The sequence below is a fragment of the Manis javanica genome, chromosome 14, assembly GCF_040802235.1.
Source record: "Manis javanica isolate MJ-LG chromosome 14, MJ_LKY, whole genome shotgun sequence".
NCBI lineage: Eukaryota > Metazoa > Chordata > Mammalia > Pholidota > Manidae > Manis > Manis javanica.
The window spans coordinates 88,309,469-88,318,700 of record NC_133169.1 but is presented as its reverse complement, the minus strand read 5'-3'; positions in this window follow the sequence as shown (position 1 = coordinate 88,318,700).

Here is a 9,232-nt window from a genome sequence, read left to right as displayed (position 1 = left end):
ACTGGGGCCTTGGGGAGATGGGGGCCAGAGGATGCAGGCTGAGGACAGACGTCTACACCGTCCACCTCAAAGCGCTCCCCCCAACAGATCTGCTGGGCCCGCCCCGCTCCGGGCAACCTCGTCCCCACCAGGAGCTGAGGTGCAGGCTAGGGGCTCGGCGCGGGTGCAGCGTAGGGGAGGGTGTGCTGCGGACTTCCCGGGGCGTGTAGCCATTCACGCTCCCCCTCATTTGGCAACGAGTATGAATTGCGGAACTGGATGGGAGAAGAGGCAGGAGACATCAGTCTGTCTGTCGATCCCTCCCACGCTCAGGAACGAGGATTGGAAGTCGATTTAGGGGACCCGAAAAGGTCTCAGCCCCTATCTCCGACAGCGCTGCCGGCTCCCCTGACCCCTCCTGCGCCCCGCCTCCCAGCTGAACGGCCCAGGTCACCTCCATCCGCCTCTCGGGTAAACACCGGCTCCGCAGAGGATGAAGGGCAGAGACCGGATCAGCCGGTTTCCTGGCCCCGCCTCCTGGGGACTCCCTCCCCCCGCGTCAACTTCCTTTTGGCCCGGTTGCCCCCCAGGCCCGCTCGCGCGACGTGGGTTTGGCTGCCGGACTCCCGGGTAGGTTCAGCGTCTAGGATTAGCCCAGCGCTGGGACTAATCCTGGATGAGCCTCCGTGTAAACCCGGATCGACCGCAGGCACGGCGTGGGCTGCGGGTGTCCCTTCATCCATTCCCTTGCGCGGGGCTCTGCAGGGTCTGGCACCCACCCCAGGTCCCCTAGTACATTCGAAGGCCGTGCGTTTGGACCTGCTGTTACCGACAGGCTGGGAATGAAAGGGGATATAAAGAAACACCGCCAGGATGAGACCCTGAGCCTGGCATTGGAGTGGGTGGCGGGGAGCCAGAAAGGAAGGGCAAAGGCCTTTCTGGCAGCCTGTGAATCCACAAGGGGTCAGGTCAGTTCCTGGCTTAATGTGCAGCCCTGTGCCATCACCGGTTACAGAATCACAAAGCTTTCCTCTACCGGGGACCAGCCTGCTGGCCCCTAACCTGGACACCTCCCCTCCACTGAATCAGCAGGGGGTGCCCAGGTCATCCCCACTTGCCCTTGGGCAGATAGTGGGGGGTGAGGAGCTTTAAGGCCAAGCCCTAGAAAAGACATCAGGGCTCAAGGGACTTGGATACTTGAATCCTGCTCCCGGTTGGTTCAGTCATTCTACAGCTGTTTCCTGAGCCCCTCCGTTGTGCCAGCCCAGCACAGGGTACTTGGCCACCCCAGGAATGACACAGTCTCTGTAGGAGAAGCAGACAGGTAAACAGCGACCATTTCATGTGTTCAGCCCTGCCCTGAGCCATAAATCCCTGCTGGAGAGCCAGAAGAGGCGTCTCCTCCAGCCCAAGTCGGAAGACTTCCTAGAAGGGGTGGTGCCTGAATTGAGTTTCAAAGGCAGGTGGGAAGAGCCCCTGAGGAAGGGGTCAGCATGGCAGGTGAGAGAATAGTGTGTGCAAGGGCCTGGAGGTGGAGTAGGATAAGGTGAGGTAGTTCAGAGGGGCAGAAAATGCTGAGGAGGAAGGCAGGGGCCAGAGCCAGGTCATGCTGGTCAACCCAAGCAAGGAAAGAGGGAGCCATTGAGGGATGCTAAGCCTCTGAGAGACAAGGTCAGCTTTACATTCTTTACAGATCCTAACTGTCCTCCTCCCTTCTCAGCCCGGGTTTCTCTGGGGATGCCGGGGTTGGGAGTGGAGACACACACCCAGACAGACAGGAAGAGGAACTAGGTGCAGTGTACGTCAAGAAAGGAGGTCCCCACCTTCTTGCATCACACCTGGAGTCAGACCTAAGTTAGCAATCTGGCCGTACCCTTCCTAGTAGTATGACCTGGGGCAGGTGACTGACTGAGCCTTGGAGTCTTCGTCTGTAAATGGGAATAATAAGGTCCGCCATCACAGAGGATTGTTACGGGGCTTCAGCGAAATAATCTGTCCACTCTTGTAACATATTTAACAGCTACCCTGAGGCAGACCCTGTGCCAGGTGCTGGCATTAGAGCACTGAATTAGACAGGCATGGTCCCTACTGTCTCTTGGCACTTACAATCCAGTGGAGAAGACAGACAATAAACAAACAAACAAATGAGATAATTACAGATTGTGTAAAAGTGCTGTGAAGGAGACAAACAGTGGGACATGAAGGAGGATAACTGAAAGTGGGGAGAGGAAGGGGCTGCCTTACTCAGTGTGGCCTGGGCAGCTTCTCCGGGAGAACATGAAGATTTAGAGCTCAGAACAGAACATTCCAGGTCCAGGAAACTGCAACAGCCAAGATGCTGCCATGGGAGCCATGAGGAAGTTAGCCTGATTCCTCTAAGATGCCAAGCTTTCTGAGGACAGGACCTAGGTCTCTCACTTCTCGCAGCCTTCTGGAAAGATTTTACTGGGTAAAGTAAATAGCAATGTATTTGTGGCCAGTGGGGGTGGTTATTTTCCTGCTTGCTAGGCCAACTGCCCCACCCCCATCCCCTGGAGTGGTGTTTTGGGGGGGGGTGTTGCTGGCCTCTTATCAGTTGGCCCATCTGCACAGCTTAATCTTCACTCCAGCTGTTCTGTCCAGGAAAGGCCTCTGCCCACTCCTGTACCTTTCCTAGGGTTCCCAGTCCTCTCCCTGGACAGGAGGGGCAGGTTGGGGCCCCTCCAGAATCTGCCAATCCAGAGCCTGACCTGCAGGACTGAGAGGGCAGAAGTGCCCCCATGAGAATGGCCAAGTGATTTAGGTCAGCGGGCCCTTTGGAGTGTCCGCCTTGGCCTGGGTCTCGCTTCCAGAAGACCTTGAGGAACGCTTCCTTGCACACGGATGCAGTTCACACACAGCCTTCGTGCTGCAGAGCTCACTCAGCTCCTCTCACGCACTCACCATCCAGCTGCACACTGCGTCTCCATGGCAACCAGTAGGCCTGGTCCGTGGATGTTAGAAATAAGTGCCGGAGGAAGAGGAGAGAGAAGGGGAGAGGCAGAGAGAGGAGAAACATCAGCAATAAAGAGACTGGCAAAGAGCCTCCTAAGGAGCCCCCATTCTTTCCTTGTGCCCCCTGCCAGGAAGACTTGAATGGACTCAGGGCCTAAGGATGGAGGGGCTCCAGGTAGGGCTGAGCAGTGGGCTGGGTGCTGTCTGGCCACAGGTAATGGGGGCACACCGGGCAATCAGGGAGGAGCAGGAGCAGGGGACCTGGCATGACAGTCCGGGGTCTTAGCTAAGAATCCCTGGTCCCGGTAAAACGCAGAGGACGGGATGGGCAGGGGTGGGAGACTTGGGGGAACTACTTTCCCTTCCTCCCGGCCTAATTGGCTGTTCAGGCTGAAACCGCCTCTTAGTCACTTAGTCTAATTAGAATTGTTCCGGAGAAGACCGTGGGGGAGGGGAAGGAGCAGGAGGGTGTGAAGGGGGAAAGGTGGGCGGAGACAGCTGGGTGGGGGTGGGGAGTGGGAGTTGCTTCTATCACCTTCCATCCATTCCCTCACCGTCCAGGGGATGGCCTGGGCTGCGACTGTCCAGGCCGTGGGTGCCTCTGAACAACCCATTTGGCTGTCACCAGCACCCCTCACATCCACCAGCACCCCTCACATCCACCTGCCTTCCGCTCTGCCCTGGGGGCTCCCCCTCTTCACCGCCCTGTGCCCCCCTTCCTCAGGGTTTCCCAGTCTCTGGCCAACACTGCCTGTGTAATAAACAGGTGAGGCCTTTAGGAGTTTGGGCTGTGGCCATCCACCTTGGAAGGAGGATGAGCAGGGGAAGGGGATTGTGTTGAGAGCAGCCTCATCTTTGGGAGTAGGACGGAATGGGGCACATACTGCCTGGGCCTGATTCCCCTGTCGCGCGCGCGCGCGCGCGCGCGCACACACACACACACACACACACATCCTCTTCCCACCCCTATTAAGCCTTTTCACCTGTCTGAAGTATGTGGGGCTTGGCCTCTGGAGCTGGACTGTCTGGATTGCCGTGGACAAGCTACTTAACCTCTCCGAGCATCAGTTTCTCTGGCTATGAAATGGGGATAATAAATTCTAAATCTACAGTGTGGATTTGAGCGGATAATTCATGCGAACTACTTAGCATGATAAATTTTAAGTGCTCAATGAACGCAGCCTTTATCACTCCCGGATGCCTTTCCTTGCCCTGGGGACCTTCAGGAGCCAAGACATCTGCACCCCCTCCTCATCCTGCTTCCCCATCCTTTCAGGCCGAAAAGTGCCTCTCCATTGCTACACGCCCCCCCTGCCCGACCCCTCCTTGCCTCTCCCAAGGCTGCGCAGCATGGCGGGCACCGTGAGGGGTTAGGCTTGAGCCCTGCTCCTGCCCCAGGATCCAGACAGACCCCACTCCAGTCCAGGGTCTGATTTTGCCTTCTCTGCAGTCCTCAGAGGAGGGGAGGGGACAGCCGTAAATGATGTAGGGCAAGTGTATTTGCTGAGGGGGACAATAGGGAGGCGCAAAGGCCAGAAGCCTAAATATTTCATGGGGCTGCAGCACTGGGAAGGGCCAAGTCCCCGAGCTGGGTTTGTGAATGAGCTTGCGGCTCCACGCGGCTTGGAGCTGCTCCCTAGGCCCAGTGCCCCCTGCACATGCCCCACCTTCAGAGCAGGGCAGCCACAGACAACGGCCCTGCTGAACGCTCTCCTGGCCGGGATCCCCCCAAGACCCTCTCCGCACACAAACATTTTCCTTGTTACAGTGCCAGGATTTCATGCAGGTGTGAGGCCGTATGTTGACAGCACCTTTTTCTTGCCCATGTATTCAGTTTCCCCCTTCTGGTCCCCCAAAGACTGGTGACCTTGCCCTTCATCTCCTTGGCATTATCAGGAGAGTCAAGCTGGTAGGTTGGGAGCAGGGCAGGGGGGTGAGGGTGGCAGGGAGGAGGTCTCCCTGGTGTTATGTCTCTGTCTCACGTGGCTGGCAGAGGAGGAAGGCACTGGTCAGAGCAGGTGGGGACCAGGTAGGTAGCAGCCTGGGCTGGCTGTTTCTGTGCCCACTGTTTACACATGAGTGGGGGCACTGCCGCTGCCAAATCTCTGCCTCCAGGTGGCCCTTGCTGGCTGTTCCCCAGGACCCTTTCCTGACTCCATATCTAAGTAGGGGATTAGAAGGTGCCCTTGTCATCTCTGTCTGGCTCCCCCTTTGTCCTTTTCCCTGACCTCATCCCAATCTATCTTTATTTCATTTATTTGTTTACTTGTTCAATTTCTGTCTCTTCCCACTAGAATAAAAGCTTTCAGGAGGCAAGAATATTGTGTAACTTATTTACCACCCCTCACAATGTTTGCTGAATGGATGAATGACTGGAAACTGCTTGGGGATTCTTCAGTCAGAGCAAGAAAAGAGAGACAGAGCGAGGTGGGCCACAGGTGAGGAGGGGTGTAAGTGAAAGGGACTCGTGGAAGGAGGGAGGGGTGTGGGAGGTTGGGGAACAGGAGGGATGGGGATGAGATGAGACTGGGAAAGAGGTGGGTGTGAGGAGGCAGGTGGGATGGAGGGTGCTGGAGCTAGAGCCAGGAGCCATTGGCTCTGGGGGAGGCACCCAGGCCCGCAGAGGGGCTGGGGCACAGGCTTTGGGTGAAGTCAAGGTAAGGACTGCCCTCAACAAGGCTGCGCTTGGAATCTGGGTGCCAGAGTACAGAAACCCACCAGGAACAGCTGAGCTCGGGGGCTTCCCAGGGCCTGCTGGTGCCGTCAGTGTCCTTCTGACCCACCCTCACCCCCACCCCCAAGTCTGGGCAGGATGCCCAGCCTCGGGTCCCCTCCCCTTGCCCATCGAAGCCCATAAACAGGAAATGCTGCAGGCTGGGCCAGCCTGTGCTGTCCTCAGAGAAAGAGCCAGGGATCCTTGCAGGGTAGGGGAGGTGCACAAAGCCAGTGCAGAGTCCGGATCCTTTGATTGCCCCTGCTATACCCAGGGAGGCCCCTTCAGAAGCTTCTGTCCTCCCAAACCAAAGGTGACAGCAATACTCATTCATTCGCACTAAGCCTCCAGGGGAAGCTGAGGTGAAGAAGAAATCCTTCCGCAGGGCTCTGGCCCCTTGGCCTTCTCCCTGATCCGGGGCTCCCTGAGAAGGCAGACAAGGGACAGGGGAGGTGGCCCCGAGGTGAGGACAGAGAGACTGCCACCAGAGAAATGGCGTGTGCCCCAAATTGGCCAGAGTGGTTGTGTGTGTGTGTGTGTGTGTGTTGGGGGGAGTGGAGGAGATAGGAGGTGTGCACCTGCAGTGGTTGCCATGGCAACCTCACTAGGATCCCAGGAGGGTGGCCTCTCCCCCAAAGCCCTGTGAAACCTGGAACACAAGAGACAAACACACACACGTGTCCTCACGCACTTGCACACGCACACACACCCCTACACACACACACACACACACACACACACACACACACACACACACACACACACACACACACACTGGGCTTTGCAGAACTCTGCTCCTGGGAGAGGCCTACCAGCTTCCTCTCTTTTCTGTCTATCTCCCTGGGAGAGGCTGAAACCAGAAATGGGGCCACAAGCAGAGGATGTATCAGGAGGTAGGGATGGGGAGGCCCTCCACAAGGCAGGGGGGTGGGGGTGGGCTTCCCACATGTGTTGGTACAGGATTAATGTGTGCAGAGAGCTGCGGTGGTGTCCAAGTAGGTGTACAGTCACGGGTATACTAGGCTGACCCACCCCAGGTCCTACAGCCAGACCACACAGGAAAGGGAGTTGGGAAGGAGATGATTGTTAACAAAGACAAGGGTAATCACAGTTAACCTTAATTGAGAGCTTATTAAATGCCAACTATGTGATTGTGGTGAGCATTTACAGGCAGCATCTCATTTGATCCTACAACAACTGTACAAGGTAGAAATTATTAGCCCCATTTACAGATAAGAAAACTGAGATTCTAAAAGGTTAAGTACCTTGCCCCAGGTCCAGGAGCTGGAGAGAGGGAGAGCCTCTGCAACAGGGGAGGGGGCAGAAGACAGTGCTTCCAGCCCCAAGGAAACTGGTCCTGGCCCCAGGCCCCATGTGCCCCGATGCTCCCCATGTGGCTGGTCTGCTGCCATGCCAAGAGGCAGGGCCTGGGAACCTCTGCTCTTGGTGCCTGCCTGGGCTGGGGCAGCTGAGGGCACCTGTGAGGGTGTGGGGACGGAGAGCAGCGGGCATCGTGATTGGCACAAGCCAGGGAGCGGCTGGCAGCCTTGCTCCTGGTAAACATGAGGAGAGGTTACTTCACAAGGAAACAGTAATTAACTTTAATTAGCACCTTGCATCTCAGAATATTATTAACATCTCAATTTCTCTAATCAAGGCAGCAGGAGAGGGGCGGCATCTGCCTTGCTGACTCCTTCCTGGCCGTGCTGCCTGGCTCCGTGTGGTTCCTGCCCAGCCCCCACCCATTGGGTGGCACCCAGGAGCACCTCCGCAGAGAAGGGTTGCTAAGGGAGCCAGGGAGTGCAGGGAGTGAGGGAAGCCTGGACTGCCAGGGATAGGAGAGCAGGTGACAGGGCAGAAGGCCAGGGGGCAGGGCCCTTTGTGTGGCCACGTCATCCTTACAAGTAGACCATAAGCACCAATGGCAGTTCTAGGCTTGTGCCCTGATCCAGAGGACAGACATGGCTGCCTGTGCATCCCCCTCTTCCCCCTGTCCCCTCTCTCTCATTCCTTTGAGCTAGACTTCCCCTCCTCTCTCAAATCTTTCTCTCCCTTCTCACTCCCCTTCTCCTCACCCTAACTTTCCACTGCCATGCTCAGTGAATAAGCATCTCACAGGCCTAGGGGCCTGGCTTCCACTATCAGGGACACGGCCATGGGTTCAGGACAAATCCTGCCCGTGGGCTGTGTAGGACCCACAGAAGAGGTAAAGCCGTGCATTCTAGCAGGGAGGCAGGAATGGGAGAGGCCAGGGCCCTAACTGAGGGCAGCAAGACAGCGACCATCTCAGGCACCACGAGGGTACTTAATGCCTTTCAGCAATCTTCAGAAGCCATCATGGAGGGATGGAAGGCCCTGAGGGTGCAGGAAGTGGCTCTCTCTTCATTATAGCCACCCTCAGTGGCTGTTAACCCTGCTGCGTGTCTGATATTAATAACTGACTATCCCCCTTGGTCTAATTACAGCGGCCTGCTGCTGCCACAATTTGCTATTTATTTGGCAGTGTCCTCGTGGCTGTCTCCCCAGTCCAGCCAATTTGTATTTATTGAGCACCTATTATGTCTCAAGGATTGGGTCTGCCCTGGAGGAGGGAAGGACTGGTGCTCCTCTTTACAGGGACTGGAAGGATCGTGGTAGAGCTACGTGGTAGCGCCTACAGGCCTGGACATCTCAGCCAAACATCAGTGTTCTTGGCAGGGGGGATCCCCATAAGGAAGAGGCTGGTTCTAGACTGGCCTCATCAGCACCAGCACCCCTGGCCCCCTGCTGCTGCACTTGAGCCTGTGGCTTTGGCTTGGCACATCCCCTCCCGTCTCTATTTTTATACCGTCCAGAGGACAGCGTCAGAAGACTAAGGTTCAACTGTAAATCTTATCCAGCAGGAACTCAAGGGGTGGGTTAAATGTGTTAAATGTTCGGTAGGCGCCAGTCTCAAACCCACCTAATTCGGAGGGCCCCCTGCCGCTTGGTCTGATTAGTTACCCTGGTCTAGAACACTGATCACACATCACGTTGCCAGGTGCAAAGTGGGACCAGTTTTGTCTGACCACTAATGAGGGCCACGGAGCAGGGATGGGCCCCGCCTTTCCGTCACTCGCATTCTGTTTGCCGGGTACGATCATTTTTCATTGAGGATCTCATCGAATTCTCACAGAACCTGGAGAAGCAGGAATTACGCCCATTTTATAGTCGAGGCAACAAGACAAAGAGGGGAAGCCACACAGTTCGTAAGAAAGGCGAAAGGCGAGCAGGACAGGAACCACCGGGGCAGACTCAGGGGCGCCCCCTCGCTCAGGGTTTGACCGCTTTACAGTCAAGCCACCCTCTGCCAGGAGCTGGGGCCCTGCGGGAGGCCCCCACCCTCAAGGACAATAAGAAAACAGCCACTGTCTTTTAGCAAACGCTGCCTCCCCGTCTCTCCCTCCTCCACCCCGCCCTCCCCGCGCCCCAGCTCCCCCGGCCCGGGGCTGGGCCTCTATAATTGTAGAGTAGCCCGCGCTGGGCGGGGGAGAATCTGACGTTTCCAAAGGCTTTTGTGATGTTGATGATTATGGCGATGAGGAGGCT